Here is a 17804-nt window from a genome sequence, read left to right as displayed (position 1 = left end):
AGGGGTGCCTGGGTGGCTCAGTCGTTTGAGTGTCCAACTTTGGCTCAGGTCATGATCTCACATCTTGCAGGTTCGAGCCTTGCATCAAGCTCTGTGCTGACAGCTCAGAGCCTGGAGCCTGCTTCAGATTCTGTGTCTCCCTCCCTCCCTCCCTCTCTCTCTCTCTCTCTCTCTCTCTCTCTGTCTGCTCCTCCTCCGCTCTCACTCTTTCTCTCCCCCAAAAATAAAATAAAATAAACATTTAAAACAATTAAAATATATATACAATATACATATAACATATATATTATACATAATACGTGTAATATATGTTATATGTATTTATATATAATATATATAACATTATAGTATATATATGATTTACATATATAACTTACACATATATATGTTATATATAACATATATTTGCATAATATATATGTTATATATAACATGTATTATATATTATACATATTATATATAATACATATTTTATATATAATACATGTTATATATGTATAATGTATTCTATAAATTATATATATTAGTTATCTCTAATTATGGATATGCAACAGGAATGAAATTATACTGTATATATTGCAGTTGTGGCTTTTTTTTCCATTTAACAATTTGTCTTGGAGATCGTTCTCTGACAGTATATATAAATCATCATTCTTTTAAATGCTGTATTTTGATAGTAAGTTCAGGCCATAATTTATTTGATTGTTAATGAAATTAGAAATGGGTACTTCGAGGGCTTTTTCCTATAATAAACTAGAGTGCAAAAAACACTCTGTACATATTTGTACACATCTCTTTTTACACGTCTCAGTATTTTTCTTTTAAGTTTATTTTCATTTATTTTGAGAGAGAGATAGCAAGTGGGGGTGGGGAAGAGAGAGAGGGAGACAGAACCCCAAGCAGGCTTTGTGCTGTCAGCACAGAGCCCGACATGGGGCTCAAACTCACAAACAGTGAGATTGTGACCTGAGCCGAAATCAAGAGTCAGACACTTAACCAACTGAGCTTCCCAGGTGCTCCTGTCTCAGTATTTTTCAAGGTAAATGCCTAGAAATAGAATTTCAATGCTGTGTGTTGTCACTGTGAGCTTCAGTATGTTGGAAATCCCCTTGTCTGCACTGCTCTCTCTGCCCTGGAAGATGACAGGGAGAGGGCAGTTGATATTTCCTAGGTAATTGAGATTCCTGTAGTTGTCTAAAAGGAGTCTTACATTCTTGGTTTACAGATTTGAGATCATTTTTGTTTACTGTTACCAGTTTGTTGCAGGATCAAACAGGAGTACCTGGCATATAATATCAACTTTATATGCATGCCTTTGTCTAGATGTTAGGAAATAGTAGAACTATGACTGGATTACTATGGGCTGATCCTTTTAGGTAAGGAAAATCAGATTTATATTACTAGAATTTTCCTCTTTGTACCCAATTGAGTTCTTTTTTTTTAAAGGGAAAATTTGTATATTTCAAAAGGCACAAATCTTAATTGTACATTTTTGATAATAGTTAACCTCATGTAACTCACATCCCTTCAAGATAGATTTCCTTCTGACTAGAAATTTCCTTCTTAGTAGCTCTAGCCCCTAGGTGACCACTATTCTGATAATTTCAACTTAGATTAGTTTTACCTGTTATAGAACTTCATAAAAATGAAATCACTCTTTTGTGCCTGGTTTTACTCACATAATATCTATCAGATTTATCCACGTGGTTATGATTACTGGAAATTGGGTTTCATTTTAATTGCTGAGTAGTAGTCCATTGTATGAATGTACTATAGTTGCCCATAATCCATTGTCCTATAGGTAAACATTTTAGGTTGTTTCCAGTTTGAGGCTATCATGAATAAAGAAAGCCTCTATGACCTTTTTTTTTTTTTGAACAATTCTATTTTTTTAGTGAAAAAAATTTTAATTTAAAGGAAAGAAAATGGTAATTTATTTCATAAATCATATCAGTTTATGCCAGCGTTGTTTTAAATACAACATATTAAAGTACTAGGTGTTATTATCCTTTACTTAACTCTACTTCTGTGTGTTTTAATATACCAAATAACATAAATCTTCCTCCATTAAAAATCTTCAGCTTTTGGGTTGTCTGGGTGGCTCAGTCAACCGTTGGACGTCTGACTTCGGCTCAGGTCAGGATCCCATGGTGTGGGTTTGAGCCTCACATCCGCCTCTGTGTAGAGTCTGGAGCCTGTTTCGTATTCTGTCTGTCTGTCTGTCTGTCTGTCTGTCTGTCTCTCTCTCTCTCTGCCTCTCTCTGCCTCTCTCTGCCCCTCCCTGACTCGTGCTCTGTCTCTCTTAAAAATAAATAAACATTTAAAAAAAGTTTTTTTTAAATCTTCAGCTTTTTATGACACATTTTAGGAATATTAAGATACCATTAAAATAGACCTTTCTAGACAGTAATCTAATACAGTGAACATTCTTAGCTGATACATTAATTGCTGGCTGTTACCATTTGCAAACAAGTATTTTTATGGACTTATGTTTAATTTTTCATGGATAAATCCTTAGGAGCAGAATTGCTGGGTCAGAGGGCAAGTATATGTTGAACTTAAGAAACTTCCAAAACTTTTCTCTGAAATGGTTTTTTGTTCCCACCAGTGATGTCTGAAAGTTCCACTTGCTCCATATCCTCCCCAACATTTGATGTTGTCATTTTTTTAAATTTTTGCTATTCTGTGTAGTGGTATCTCATTATGCTTTTAATTATCCCTAATGACTAATGATGTTGGTGCAATTTTACACGTACTTATTGCTCATTCATCTAACTTCTAAAGTGTTTCTTCCAGTCTTTTGTCTATTTTTTATTGAACTGTTTGTCCTTTTATTATTGAGTTTTGGAGTTCTTTATATACTGCGGATACGAGTCCTTTTTGTCAGACATGTTTTGTGAGTAGTTTCTCCTAGCCTGTGACTTGTCTATATGGTGTCTTGATGACAGAAGTTTTTAATTGTGATGCCAATTTACGAGTTTTTTTCTTTTTGAATGATTGTTTCCTATGTTTAAGAAATGTCTGCCTTCCCCCAGGTAGCAAAGATTGTCTGTGTTCTTCTCTAAGTTTTCTTTTATCGGCTTTTCTATTGTAGATTTTATGTCTGGGTTTATGATCTGTCTCAGACTAATTTTTTATATGGCTTAAGGTAGGGGTTGAGCTGCATTTATTTATATGTGGATGTGCACTTGTTCCAGTACCACTTGTTATTTTCTCCTTTGAATTGCTTTCGTACCTTATCAAAATCCATTTGACCGGGGCACCTGGTGGCTTGGTCAGTTAAGCGTCCGACTTTGGCTCGGGTCACGATCTCACGGTCCGTGAGTTTGAGCCCTGCGTCGGGCTCTGTGCTGACAGCTCAGAGCCTGGAGCCTGTTTCAGATTCTGTGTCTCCCTCCCTCTCTGCTCCTCCCCTGTTCATGCTCTGTCTCTCTCTGTCTCAAAAATAAATAAATGTTAAAAAAAACAAAAAAAAAAACAAAAACCATTTGACCATATAAGTATGGGTCTATTTCAGAACACTCTAATCTACAGTAGCCCCTTTTTATCCACAAGGGATATATTCCAAGTCCCCCAGTGGATGCCTGAAACCATGCATAGTACCAAACCCTGTATATACTATGTTTTTTGCTGTACATACACACCTGTGATCAAGTTTAATTTATAAATTAGAGACCGTAACAGATTAACAGCAATAACTAATAACAAAGCAATGGTTATAACAGTATGCTGTATAAAAGTTATGTGAATGTGGTCTCTCTCAAAATATCTTCTTACAATGTATTCACCCTTTTGGTGATGATAATGAGATGATAAAATGCCTACATGATGAGATGAAGTTAGGGGAATGACATAAACATTATGAACCAGCTTTAGGCTATTTTTAGCCCTCTGACCATGCATCAGAAAGATGATCATCTGCTTCCAGACTATAGCTGACCACAGGTAACTAATTGCTGAAAGTGAAACTGCAGATAAGGGGGAGCTGCTGTAGTCCATTCGCTGAGATGCTATTCTTACTGCAATAACCGCATTTTCTTGATCACCGTAGGTTTGTAGCTAGCCTTGAATTGGTCACTATAAATCTTAAATTTCTGTGCCTTTAAATTTTCTTTTGTCTATTTCAGGTCATTTGCACTTTGTGAATTTTAGAATTACAGTTTGTCAGTTGTTATTTTTAAGAAAGACTGCCTAGGTTATGATTAGGATTGTGTTTAATCTGTGGATCAGTTGGGGAGAATTGACGTTTTAACAATGAGGTTTGTAGTCCTTGAACATCATATTTCTCCACTTATTAAAGTCTTCTTTATATTTTAAAAAATTTTTTATTTATTTTTGAGAAAGAGAGACAGCATGAGTGGGGGAAGGGCAGGGAGAGAGGGAGACACAGAACTCCATCCAGTCTCTGAGCTGTCAACACAGCCCAATGTGGGGCTTGAACTCATGAACTGTGAGATCATGACCTGAGCCGAAGTCAGATGCTTAACCAACTGAGCCACCCAGGAGCCCCTATTAAGGTCTTCTTTAATCTCTTTAGCAGTGTCTTACAGGATTTATGTAGAAGTTGTGCATGCTTTTGGTTATGTTTATTCCTAGGTATTTTATGGTGGTATATTTTTTTCTTAGTTTCCCATTTTTTTTCTGTGAGTATAAAGAAATACAGTTTGTTTCTGATAATTGAACTTATGTCTTGTAACCTTGCAATTGGCTTACAGGTTTTGTTGTTTTTTGTTCCTTAGGATTTTTATATAATCAGGTCATTTCTGAATGGGGACAGTTTTATTTTTTCCTTTCCAGCTTTTTATTTCTTTTTTGTGCCTTACTGCCTTGGTGAAAGTAGGACATTCTTGCCTTGTTCCCAGTCTTAGGGGATATATTCAGTCTTTCACTATTAAGTATAATGTTGGATATAGTTTTCTCTTACATACCCTTGATCTCATTGAAGAAGTTCCCTTCTATTTCTAGTTTGCAGAGTTTTTAAAAAAATATTACAAATCACTATTGAATATTGTTCACTGCTTTTATGTTGCAGCTTTTGGGATTGTCATAGTTTTCCTTTTTTTTTTTAAAGGTTTATTTCTTTATTTTGGGGGAGGGGGGCAGAGAGAGAGGGGGAGAATCCCAAGGCTCCATGCTGTCAGCGCAGAGCCCACTGTGGGGCTCAGTCCCATGAACAGTGAGATAATGACCTGAGCCGAAACCAAGAGTCAGGTGCTTAACCAACTGAGCCACCCAGGCACCCCATTATAGTTTTCCTTTTTTATTTATTAGTGATTGCATTGATTGATTTTTCAAATGTTTTTTCATTACTGAGATAAGCAGAGCTTGATTATCGTGTATTAACTTTCATATATTACTGGATTCAGTTTGCTAATGTTGTGTTGTCTGTCATTTTCTTGTAATGTCTTTGGTTTTGATATCAGAGTTAATGCTGGCCTTATAAGATGAATTAGGAAGTATTTTTTCTATACTTTCTGAAGAATCTATGTAAAATTGATATGATTTCTTGCTTAAATGTTTGATAGAATTTGCCAATTAAACAAACTATCAAGGCCTGGTATTTTCTTTGAAGGAAGTTTTTGATAACAAATTTCTTTGATACTTTTTACAGTTATTCAGAACTTTATTTTGTATCAAGGAATGTGTTTCATTGTATAATGTTAAATTTATTGATACTAAAGTCATACATAATATTTGCTTATGCTGTTGATGTCTGTGGTATCTATAGTGAGGTCCTCTTTTTCATTCCTGATGTTAGTAATTTGTGTTTTTCTCTCTTCAATCAGATTGATGAATCTTTTCAAAGAATCTGACTTTCGCTTTGTTAATATTCTCTTTTATCTGTTCTGTTTCACTGATTTCTGCTCTTACTGTTACTCTTCTTTTTGCTTACTTTAGGTTTAATATGCTTATATTTTATTCTTTAATCTGTCAGTTATTTAGAAGTATTGCTTAATTTCCAAATACTTGAAGCTTTTCTAGATACATTGTAACTGATTTCTAACACAATGTTCTATAAGGTTTTGGTCTCGAAATTTATTGAGACTTGTTTTATAACTCAGTCTTGAATGTTCCATATGCACTTAAAAGTTGTGTTCTGCAGTTGTTGGATATAATATTCTATAAATGTCAATTAGGACAAGGTGATGGGTACTGCCATTCAGGTCTTCTATATGCTTATTTATTGATTTTTATTATGACTAGTTTTTTTATCAGTTACTGAGAAAGGGGTATTAAAATATTCAGATGTGATTGTGGATTTATTTATTTCTTCTGTCCGTTTATGTTTCAGTTATCAACTCTTATTAGCCACACATAGATATTTATAATTTCTGTGACTTCCTGATGTATTGATCCTTTTGTCATTATGAATTGTCAGTATCCTTTATTAATTCTGGTAATATTCCTTGTTCCAGGCCTATTTTATCAGATGTCAATATAACCATTCCTACCTATCACAGCATATCCATTATACTTCTGGGGTTTTTTACTTTATTCTGTGGTTGCCCTAGAGTTTGCAGTATATATTTACAATCAATCCAAGTTTACTTTGTCTGAGAAAGTTTTTCTTGTTTCTTCACTTTTGAAGAATAATTTTACAGGTACAGAATTCTAGGTTGATGAGGTTTTTCCTTCAATATTTTAAATATTCCACTCTACTCTCTTCTTGCTTGCATGGTTTCTGAGGAGAAGTCCAGATATAATTCTTATCTTTGTTCCTCTATAGATATGATGTTTTTCTTCTCTGGCTTCTTTATCTGTCATTTTCTGTAATCTGAGAATGATATGCCTAGGAATAGGGTTTTTTGGCATTTATCATACTTGATGTTCTCTGAATCTTGGCTTGGTATCTGACATTAATTTAGGGAAATTCTCAGTAATTATTGTTTCAGGTGTTTTTTTCTGTTCCTTTCTCTTTCTTCTCTTTCTCTTCTCTGGTATTCCTGTTACACATACATTATATTTTTTGTAGGTGTCTCACATTTCATGGATAGTTTGTTCTGTTTTTCTTCCAGTCTTTTTTCTGTTTGCTTTTCAGATTGTTGAGATATTCTCAAGCTCAAGGATTCTTTGCTTAGCCACGTCCAGTCTACTAATAAGCCCATTAAAGGCATACTTCATTCTGTTATAGTGTTTTAATCTCTAGCATTTCTTTTTGGTTTTCTCTTAAGATTTCAGGGGGCGCCTGGGTGGCTCATTCGGTTAAGTGTCTGACTTCAGCTCAGGTCATAATCTCACGGTTCGTGGGTTCAAACCCTGCATCGGGCTCTGTGCTGACAGCTCAGAGCCTGGAGCCTGCTTCGAGTTCTGTGACTTCCTGTCTCTCTGACCTTCTCCTGCCCCTGCTCACACTGTCTCTGTTTCTCTTTCTGTGTCTCTCTGTCTCTCTTTCTCTCAAAAATAAATAAACATAAATAAAAGTTAAAAAAAAAAAATTTCCAGCTCTGCTTACATTGCCCATCTGTTCTTGTATGCTGTCTGCTGTAGCCATTAGAGCCCGTAACATATTAATCACAGTTGTTTTAAATTTCAGGTCGGATAATTCCACCATTTCTGACATATCTGACTCTGATTCTGATGCTTGCTCTGTCTCTTTAAATTGTATTTTTTGACTTTTAGTATGTTTTGATAGCCAGGCATATGATATACTAGGTAAAAGGAACTCCATAGGCCTTTAGTGATGTGGTAGTAAGGCATGGGGAAGGGCAAACATTATAGAGTCCTATGATTAGATCTCAGTCTTCTAGTGAGCCTGTACCTCTGGACTCAGAACTTCAAATGTGCTTCTCAACACTGCCCCCATCCTCATCTGTCTTTCTGTGGGGCAGGATGGCTAGAGTGGGCTGGAATTGGATATTTCTCTTTCCCAGGCCCGTTAGACTCTGATAAAACCCTAGCAGGTTAGGCTGTGATTACAGTTTCTTCTGAGGGCAGACTATTATTATTTTTTAAGTTTATTTATTTATTTTTGAGTGGGAGGGGTACACAGAGAGAGAATGAGAGAGAGTGAGAAAGAGGATCTCAAGCAGGCATTGCACTTTCAGCGCAGAGCCCAGTGCAGAGTTTTTAAGAACAGAATGCCCTTGCATATTTCACAATGGTTCCTTTTTTTTTTTTTTTTTTTTTTTTTAACCCCTGCTGGAAACAGGAGAGGATTTTTCTCTGATGTTCACTGTGAGAACTAGTAGAACTCCAGGAAATAAAACTCACCAAACGTGAGGCCCTGATGACTGGGTCACTCTCCAGTGCCCAGTGACTGAAGTTTTTAATCTCTCCGATGTTCACACTGAACTGAGCCTCCAGCAATTTGTCAGGTACAGTTCAGGTTTCCTACCTCACCAGTGGTACCTATAGAGGTTTGTGTTTGTTGGTTTCTGGTCTCACAAGTCAGTATTCTCTGTATTCATCTGTTGGTCTCTACAATTTTGGGGGTAGCAGTTTGTCCTGTGACCTCACTTCTTTTGTAAATCTAGGAATACTTATTGATTTTTCAGTTTGTTTAGCTTTTTACTTGTTAGGACAGTGTGGTAACCTCCAAACTTTGTACATGCTGGACTGGAAACTGGAAGTCTGCGTTCAATTTTAAGGATATTTTCCTGCATATAGAATTCTGGGTTGATAATTTTTTTTTCCTTTTCAACATTTTAAGGATGTTCCGTTGTCCTCTGACCTCTGTTGTTTCTGATAATGTCAGCTTTTTATTAGCATATCTATGGTGCTTTGTGTGAAATGTGCTGGTTTCCTCTAGCTGCCTTTGAGATTTTTACTTTTTATTTTTCTTTTCTTTTGAGAGAGGGAGAGAGCACGAGCGAGGGAGGCAGAGAAAGAGAGGGAGAGAGAGAATCTTAAGTAGGCTCCATGCACAGTGAGCACCCAACACAGGGCTTGATCCCACAACGATGAGATCATGACCTGTGCCAAAATCAAGAGTCAGATGCTTAACCAACTGAGCCACCCAGGCACTCCTGTCTTTGGATTTTAGCAGTGTGACTGTGATACGTCTAGCTGTGCATTCTTTGTTTTTGTCCTCATGAGGTTCCTTGAGTTTCTTGGAGCATAAGTTGATGGCTTGAACCAAATTTGGGAAGTTTAGATTATTACTTTTTCAAATATATTTTCTGCATTTTTTCCATTCCTGGGACTCCAGTTACACAGTAGTATAATTGAAGGACTAATTAGAACCACATAGTAGCGCATATATATAACTTATAAATATATGTAAAGTTGCTGTGAATATATGTGTGTATTATGAATATATTTACATAGATAGTGCATAGTCTAAACATTTTAATGAGAGATGCATGACCCAAGAGAGTTTCGAGATGACTGCTTTCACTAAAGCCCTAAAATCTCAGGAATCTGTGTGTACTTCCACCAAACCAGTATACCTTTAATATGACAATTAACAACTGATCCTTAACTGTACACATTTGTCTTTCTGTTAAAGATAGGCTCCTAGAGAACAAGGATCTGGCTTTACTTTTCTATATAATTATGTAAAAACATAAAGACATTGGCTCTCTAGTTGATTTTTAGGAATCCAAAAATGCTATGACAGGCAAAGTAAAACTGGAAGTCACCAAAAATAGGAGAAGCACTGGAGAAAAATATCCCAGCCAAAAGATAACGTATGTATGTTATGTATCATATTCATATGATACAAAAGAGAGCTGGAATAGCAGTTTTCATATCTGACAAATAGAATTTATGGTAGAAAGCATAAAAGACACAAAAAGGCAACCAAATTAAAAAATGGGCAAAGAATCTGAATAGCCATATCTCCACATGTTCTTATTGGTTATTTTTGTACAACCTTGTGATACTACAAACTACTAAGTTGGACACTTTTTTTTCTTAACAAGCCATTGCATTGTTTTGTTTTGTTTTTTAACATAAGCCCTGCGGTCACCGTAGGGCTTGAATTCATGACCCCAAGATCAAGAGTAACATGTTCTACTGACTGAGCCAACCAGGTGCCCTAAGTTGGACACTTTTGAAAAGATGAATTGTATGTGAGTTACATCTCAATTTTTAAAAAGCAATCTGTATAAGGGTGCTTGGGTGGCTCAGTTGGTTAAGCGTCCGACTTCGGCTCAGGTCATGATCTCATGGTTCATGGGTTCGAGCTCCGCATCAGGTTCTGTGCTCACGGTTCAGAGCCTGGAGCCTGCTTCGGATTCTCTGTCTCCCTCGCTCTCTGCCCCTTCCCCACTCGCACCCTGTCTCTCTCTCAAAAATAAATAAAACATTAAAAAAAAATTAAAAAGCAATCTGTGTATTTGGCCTTAAGGGAAACTTCAGTTAATTCCCAGCTCAGAGCTGTACAGATTGTTCTCCCACTATAGTTAAAATTAGAAACAGCAAAAGGGTAGGTTAAGTATGTTTAGAAACTAACATTGCTAATGTTAAGTAAACAGATATCACTGAAATCACTAAGGAAATTTAGAAACGGAACTGAATGATAAAAACATTGTGTGTTGAAATTTTTGGGACATAGCTAAAGGAGTATTTAGAAGGATATATATACCTTTAAATTATTTGCTAAGAAAAAATAAAGATAGGCAATACAATGGAAACAAATGAAAATGAAAACACAACAATCCAAAATCTTTGGGATGCAGCAAAAGTAGTTCTAAGAGGGAAGTTTATACCAACACAGGCCTACCTCAAGAAGCAAGAAAAATCTTAAATACACAACCGAACCTTACACCTAAAGGAGCTGGAAAACAAACAAAATTCAAACCCAAAGGAGGGAAATAATAAAGATTAGAGCAGAAATAAATGATATAGAAGCAAATAACCAAATAGAACAGATCAGTGAAACCAGGATGTGGTTCTTTGAAAAGATCAACAAAATTGATAAACCTCTAGCAAGATTTATTTAAAGAGAGAAGACCCAAATAACAAAGTCACTAGTAAAAGAAATAACAACCAACACCATAGAAATACAAACAGTTTTTACAGAATATTATGAAAACCTATATGCCAACAAATTGGACAACTTAGAAGAAATGGAGGGGTGCCTGGCTGGCTTAATTGGAAGAGCATGTGACCCTTGATCTTAGGGTTGTGAGTTCAAGCCCTATGTTCAAGCCCTAAGAAAAACAAAAATGGAGGCATCACAATTCCAGATTTCAAGTTGTATTACAAAGCGGTAGTAATTAAAACAGTATGGTACTGGCATAAATAGACACATAGAGCAATGGAACAGAATAGAAAACCCAGAAATAAACCCACAACTATATGGTCAGTTAATCCTCAACAAAGGAGGAATGAATATACAATAGGAAAAGACAGTCTCTTCAATGAATGGTGTTGGAAAAAAAGGATCACTTTTCTTTCATCATACACAGAAATAAATTCAAAATTTATTAAAGACCTAAATGTGAGATATGAAACCAGAAAAATCCTTGAAGAAAGCACAGGCAGTAATCTCTCTGACATTGGCCATAGCAACATTTTTCTAGATATGTCTCCTGAGGCGTGGGAAATAAAAGCAAAAATAAACTGTTGGGACTACATCAAAGTAAAAATTTTCTGTGCAATGAAAGAAACAATCAGTAAAGCTAGAAGACAGTCTTCTGAATGAGAGAAAATATTTGCAAATGACTTATCTGATAAAGGGTTAGTATCCAAAATATATAAAGAACTGATATACTGAATACCTAAAAAACAAATAATCCAGTTAAAAAATGGGCAAAGACACGAACAGACATTTCTCCAAAGAAGATAGACCGATGGGGCCAATAGACACATGAAAAGATGCTCAACATCACTCATCATCAGGGAAATGTAAATTAAAATTGCAGTGAGATACCACCATAAACCTGTCAGAATGGCTAAAATCAAAACAAGAAACAACCAAGTATTAGTGAGGACATGGAGAGAAAGGAACCCTCATACACTGTTGGTGGGAATGCAGCCACTATGGAAAATGGTATTGAGGTTCCTCAAAAAATTAAAAATAATAGAACTAACCTGTGATCCAGTAATCACACCACTGGATATTTACCCCCAAAATACAAAAACACTAATTCAAAGGGATATATGCTCCGTATTTTTATTGCAGCATTATTCACAATAGCCAAACTATGGAGGCCGTCCAAGTGTCCATTGATAGATGAGCAGGTAAAGAAGATGTGGTATATGGGGTGCCTGAGTGGCTCAGTCAGTTAAGCATCCAACTTCATCTCAGGTCATGGTCTCGCAGTTCGTGAGTTTGAGCCCCACGTCAGGTTCTGTGCTGACAGCTCAGAGGCTGGAGCCTACTTTGGATTCTGTGTCTCCCTCTCTTTCTGCCCCCTCCACCACTCGCACTTTGCCCCCCCCTCAAAAATAAACATTTAAAAAATTTTTTTAAAAAGACGTGGTATATATTACACAATGGAATATTATTCAGCCATAAAACGGAATGAAATCTTGCCATTTGCAACAATATGGATAGAGCTAAAGAGTATAATGCTAAGTGAAATAAGTCAGTCAGAGAAAGACAAATACCATATGATCTCACTCATACGGAATTTAAGATACAAGCAAAGGAAGAAAATAGACAAACCGAGAAACAGACTTTTTTTTTTTTTTTTAAGCTTATTTATTTTGAGCAAGAGATAGCAGGGGAGGGGCAGAGAGAGAGGGAGAAAGAATCCCAAGCAGGCTTCATGCTGTCAGCACGGAACCCAGCTCAGAGCTCGATCCCACAGACTGTGAGATCATGACTTGAGCCGAGACCATGAATCCAAGGCTCAACCAACTAAGCTACCCAGGTGCCCCAGAAACAGACTCTTAACTGTAGAGAACAAACTGATGGGTTACCAAAGGGTAAGTTGGTGGGGGATAGGGGAAATAGGTGATGGGAATTAAAGAGTACACTTATCATGATGAAAAAAAGAAAAATAAAATGATTTTTTAAAAAGGCTGTACACACCTATCATTCCTGGCTCTGTCTGCTGAAAGGGCCTAGAAACAATGGAACTCCTGAAGCAGTGAGCACACTGATATAACTAAGTATTTGCATAAATAAATAAATAAATGGGAGAGAAGGGATGTTTTCAGTAGTTTTTCCATACTGAAAATTCCAATTAATAAAATAGGAAGGAGGGAAATAGAAAGTCACCATTAGGCAAATAACACAGCAGTAATTGTAGACAAGATCCATTGGTTGATGCTAAAATGAGTGGCTGAAAGTTTGAGAAATAGACTATTTGCATAGTCTCAAAGTATCTCTCCCCAAATAGATTTAGTTGCAAAAGATACAATAGCAACTTTGTAGTGAAGAAATCTGACAGACACCACCTTAACAAAGTAAGCAATGTTAACGCCACCAGTACTAAGACCTATCGAATCAGCATCATGTGCCCCCTGTTTGATGTACTGAGAAGGGCAAAGCACCACTTCTGTGACATCACTTCTGTGGTATTCTTGCCAGAAATGCATGACTCAATCTAATCGTGAAAACGTCAAACCCACATTGTGTGACCTCTGCAAAATAACTGTGACAAGTACTCTTCAAAAGGTTATGGTCACAAAAATGGAGAAAAGACTGAGGAGCTGTTAGAACTTGGAGGAGACTAAGGAAACATGACGTCTAATGCAATGTGGGATCCTGTATTGTATCCTGAGAGAGAAAAAAGGATCATAGTGGGAAAACTGATGACTTTTGAATAAGGGCTGTAGTTCATAATACTGTGCCAATATTAATTTCTTTGTATTGTTAACCTTGGGAAAAATTTGGTAAGGGTATAAAGGAACTCTGTACTATTTTTGCAACTTTATGAGTAAAATTATTTCAGAGACAAAAAATAAAAATATACAGGGTAAACATTGAGCTCAGTAAGTTAGAAGAACAATTGAGTATACTCAAAGGAAAAAGAAGAAGAGAAAAAGTTCAGAAGATAAAAGATGTACTGACTCTCGGGGCGCCTGGGTGGCGTCCGACTTCGGCTCAGGTCATGATCTCACAGTTTGTGAGTTCGAGCCCTATGTCGGGGCTCTGTGCCGACAGCTCAGATCCTGGAGCCTGCTTCAGATTCTGTGTCTCCCTCTCTCTCTGCCCCTCCCCCGCTCACGCTCTGTCTCTCTCTGTCTCTCAATAATAAATAAACGTTAAAAAAAATTTTTTTTAATTAAAAAAAGATGTACTGACTCTGGAATTGTTATGCCATTTTTCTTGCAAGACTGAATAAGAAAAAGAGAATGTAGTACATAAGATTCAAAATGAAAATTGAAAATCATACTGCGTTTCTTTTGATGATATCATATCTTGCCAAGCTAGGTCCTCTACATTGCTGTGGTTGGAAGCAGATACTTCGTGGAACAGGCAATGAAGGTTGCAGTGTCCACAATTTGATTCTAGGAGTTGAAAAATTGTCTAGTACCCAATAGGTACTAAGTTGTTTGAGTCTATTTGATGAGCAGAACAATTACATGTTTCTTTTAGTCAAAGGGTACCCTGAAAAAAAAGAAATATAGAGACACTGAAGGTGCCATGAACCAAGAAAGTTTGTTAACCTTTGAAATATGAGAATTATGAACAACTAAGTTCTTCAAAAATTTTAAAAACCTAGATGAAATGGATAAATTCATAGAAAAATGATAGGCAACTTGAATACAGTATGAGAAACATTAGAATGGTAATCAAATATCTTCCCTCCCACAAACCCCATACCTAGATGACTTTATAGGTAAGTTCTAACAATTTCAAAGGAAAATTCCTCTCTTACACAAGTTACTACAGAAAATGGAAAAAGAGTGAAAACTGCCTTAACTCTTCATGAGGCTAATATAATCTTGATTTCAATCCCTGATAAATTCAAGACATAAAACCGTTTTTTTCATTAATGTAGCTGAAAGGATCCTGAATAAAATATCAGCTTGTCTGCATCTAAGAATATTCTAGAAGAGTGATGCATCGTAATCAAATGGTGTTTAGTTCAGGAATCCAGACAGTTCATCTTTAAAACAATTATTAATGTAATTCACCATTTTAATAGTTGAGAGAAGAAAAAAATGTTTTCCTGATTTGATTCTATAAAGCATTTTATAAACTTCAGTAATTGTTTATGATATAAATTCTGAGCAAAGTATATATAAAACTATTGAATATTTGGGTGTTAGATTTTTAGAAGCTTTATTATGGACATTTTCAAACATATTAAAAATAGAGTGAATGATGTTATAGATCTGACATGTACTCATTGCTCAGCTTCAGCAATCACCAGTAATATGGCAACTCTTTTTATACACACACGTATACACACACACACTTTTTTTTCTTGCCCTGCCGGATTATTTTAAAGCAAATTCCAGACTGCATGTCTTCTTATGAGTCCTCAGAATATAGCTTTTTTTCTCTACAACGATTAACATCCTAAAAAATTAACACTAATTCCTTAACATTGTCTAATATCTAGCCTGAGTGGAAATTGTCCTGATTGACTCATAAATGTGGATTCAAAGTTCACACTTGCATTTGGCTGTTATTCCTCATTTTTTCTTTTAATCTATAATAGCTTCTCTCCCTCTTTTTTTTTTTTTTTTCCTTTTCTTTTCTTTTCCAGTTATGTCCCTAAGAAAATGGGTCATTTGTTCTGTGGAATTTTCCACATTCTGGATTTGTTTGTTGTGTCCCCATGGTGTTACTTAACATGTTTCTTTATGCCCTGTATTTCCTCTGAACAGGTATTTAGGCATAATTAAATTGTTATGTAGTATTGGAGGGGGGTATGAATACTAACTTCATGAATACTGATGTGTAACTTCTTAATTCTTCATGTCAGGAAGCACATTATGCTTGTCTGGTTTTTTTGTTTAAGATGATCAGTGGGTTTAGGTATCTTGCAGATGCAACCATTATAAAGGTCTTCGTTATCCTTTTTATCTAATGTTTTAGCAGTCACTGATGCTTGTTGTCTAGATCATTATTTTTTATGAGGGGGTAGAAAAATATTCTTAGTTTTTTGTCTGTTAGCTTGTCTTCTATAGAAGAAAAACAGTCCCTCCTCATTCCTTTGATTAGCTTGAAGTTTATATAGGAAAGGCAAGATATATTCCTGATTTTTTTGTAGAAGAGCACTTTCTTTGTAAACCTACTGGGAACATAATACTAATGGATACCCTTTAGAGATGTTTTACTTTAATATTTAAAGTAAGGCGAAGATGCCTACTATTACTGCTGTTTAATATATTACTGGAGGTTCTTGTCAACAGCATAAAAGAAGAAAAACAAAACGGTGTAAAGATTGTAAGGAAAGAGAAAATTGTCATTACATACAGGCTGTATACTCACTTACTCCGGGAGAAAACAAAACAGAATCAACAAACTATTAGAACTGCCTTGAGTTCATCAAGGATACTAAAAATCAATACTGTTTCTTTTCATCATCCTTAAGCAACTAGAAAATGAGTTTTTTTTTTTTAAAGGAGATTGGAAGTTTATTGAATACACCACAAGGGAGCAGTGGGCAGGACAGCAAAGGAGAGACTGCCTAGAAAATGAGATTTTGAAAAAATACTTATTTAAAATAAAACCTAGAGAGTACCTAGATATTAGTCTAATCAAGAATATAAGGATTCATATAAAGAAAACTTTACAACTTCAGTAAAAGACTTAAGAAAGAATCATGGATGTGATAATTTACTCTTATAATGATGTTCTTACTCTTGAAGCTTATCAATAAATTCTAAGTAATCTCTGTCAAAATTTTAGCTGGATATTTTTGAGGCACTCTATACACTTATCCTCAGTAATGTGTCGAAGAATAAAGAAGAGTTTGTGAATAGCTGAGCCAGCATTTTCGAAAGAGAATAAAAGGGAACTTAACCTGCCAGATATTAAGACCTACTACAAAGCCATAGTAATACAGTTTGGCATGGTGTAAGAACAAATAAATCACTGACACATATTAGAGAGCTTATAGACCAAAGGAGATGTGGGAGCTTTATAAAGATGACCCCATAACCAATAGATAAAAGTTAAATCATTTAGTAGATGGTGTTGGAAAAAAATAGCTCAGTATATATTGAGAAATAAAACCTTATTCTACATGATATACAAAGGTACAGTTGTATTCCACCTAAATGTGGAAGATAAAACCAAAAGATGAATAGAAGAAAAAGAGGAATATTTTTGTGACTTGGGGTTGGGGAAAGAACTTCCTAAAACCTCACAGTACAAACCAATTGCATGTGTGTGTATGTGAATTTAATTGCATCAGAATAGGTAGTACTATTTAACAAAGGACCCCATAGGCAAAATTAATACACAAGTGACAAACAGGAGACAATATTTGCAATGTTTAATATTGCCAGGTGCCATTATCCTTTAGATTAGATTCTGCAAATAAGATAAAAGAAAGCAATCCCAGCAGAAAAATGGGCAAAGACAATTTATAGAAAAGGAAGCCCCAAAAGTAATAAGCATATAAAGAGTTGCTCAAAGATACTAGCGACCAGGGACATGCAGATTAAAACAATATGACATTATTTCAAATATGTTGGCCTTGCACATATTAGAAAACCAGATAAAACCAAATGCTGATGAAGATGCAGGGCTATAAAAACCCTCATACACTGATGGGGGTATGTAGCCACTCTGGACTGTAGCATGGCACTCAGAATAAGAACTTAACATGAATTATGACCCAGAAATTCTGCTCTTGAGTTTATATGCCAAAGAACGTCGCAGACATATCTGTTAAGAGAACATTTACACGATGCTTATTACAGCATTGTATAGTAGAAAGGCATTGGAGGTTGTCCAGGTGTCCAGTGCAGGGAGAGTAGAGAGAGAAAATATTTTGGGTACA

At 35.7% G+C, this 17804-nt stretch overlaps 1 protein-coding gene across 6 annotated transcripts in view; it reads left to right on the top strand.

Annotated features, from left to right (window-relative positions):
• UBR2 (ubiquitin protein ligase E3 component n-recognin 2) overlaps positions 1 to 17804 on the top strand; it is a 123921-nt gene that overhangs the window by 18653 nt on the left and 87464 nt on the right. The gene's annotated exons all lie outside the window — the stretch shown is intronic.

Source organism: Panthera pardus, unplaced genomic scaffold, assembly GCF_024362965.1.
Source record: "Panthera pardus isolate Hobbes unplaced genomic scaffold, ASM2436296v1 HiC_scaffold_17, whole genome shotgun sequence".
Lineage (NCBI taxonomy): Eukaryota > Metazoa > Chordata > Mammalia > Carnivora > Felidae > Panthera > Panthera pardus.
This window is presented reverse-complemented; position numbering and strand designations above follow the sequence as displayed.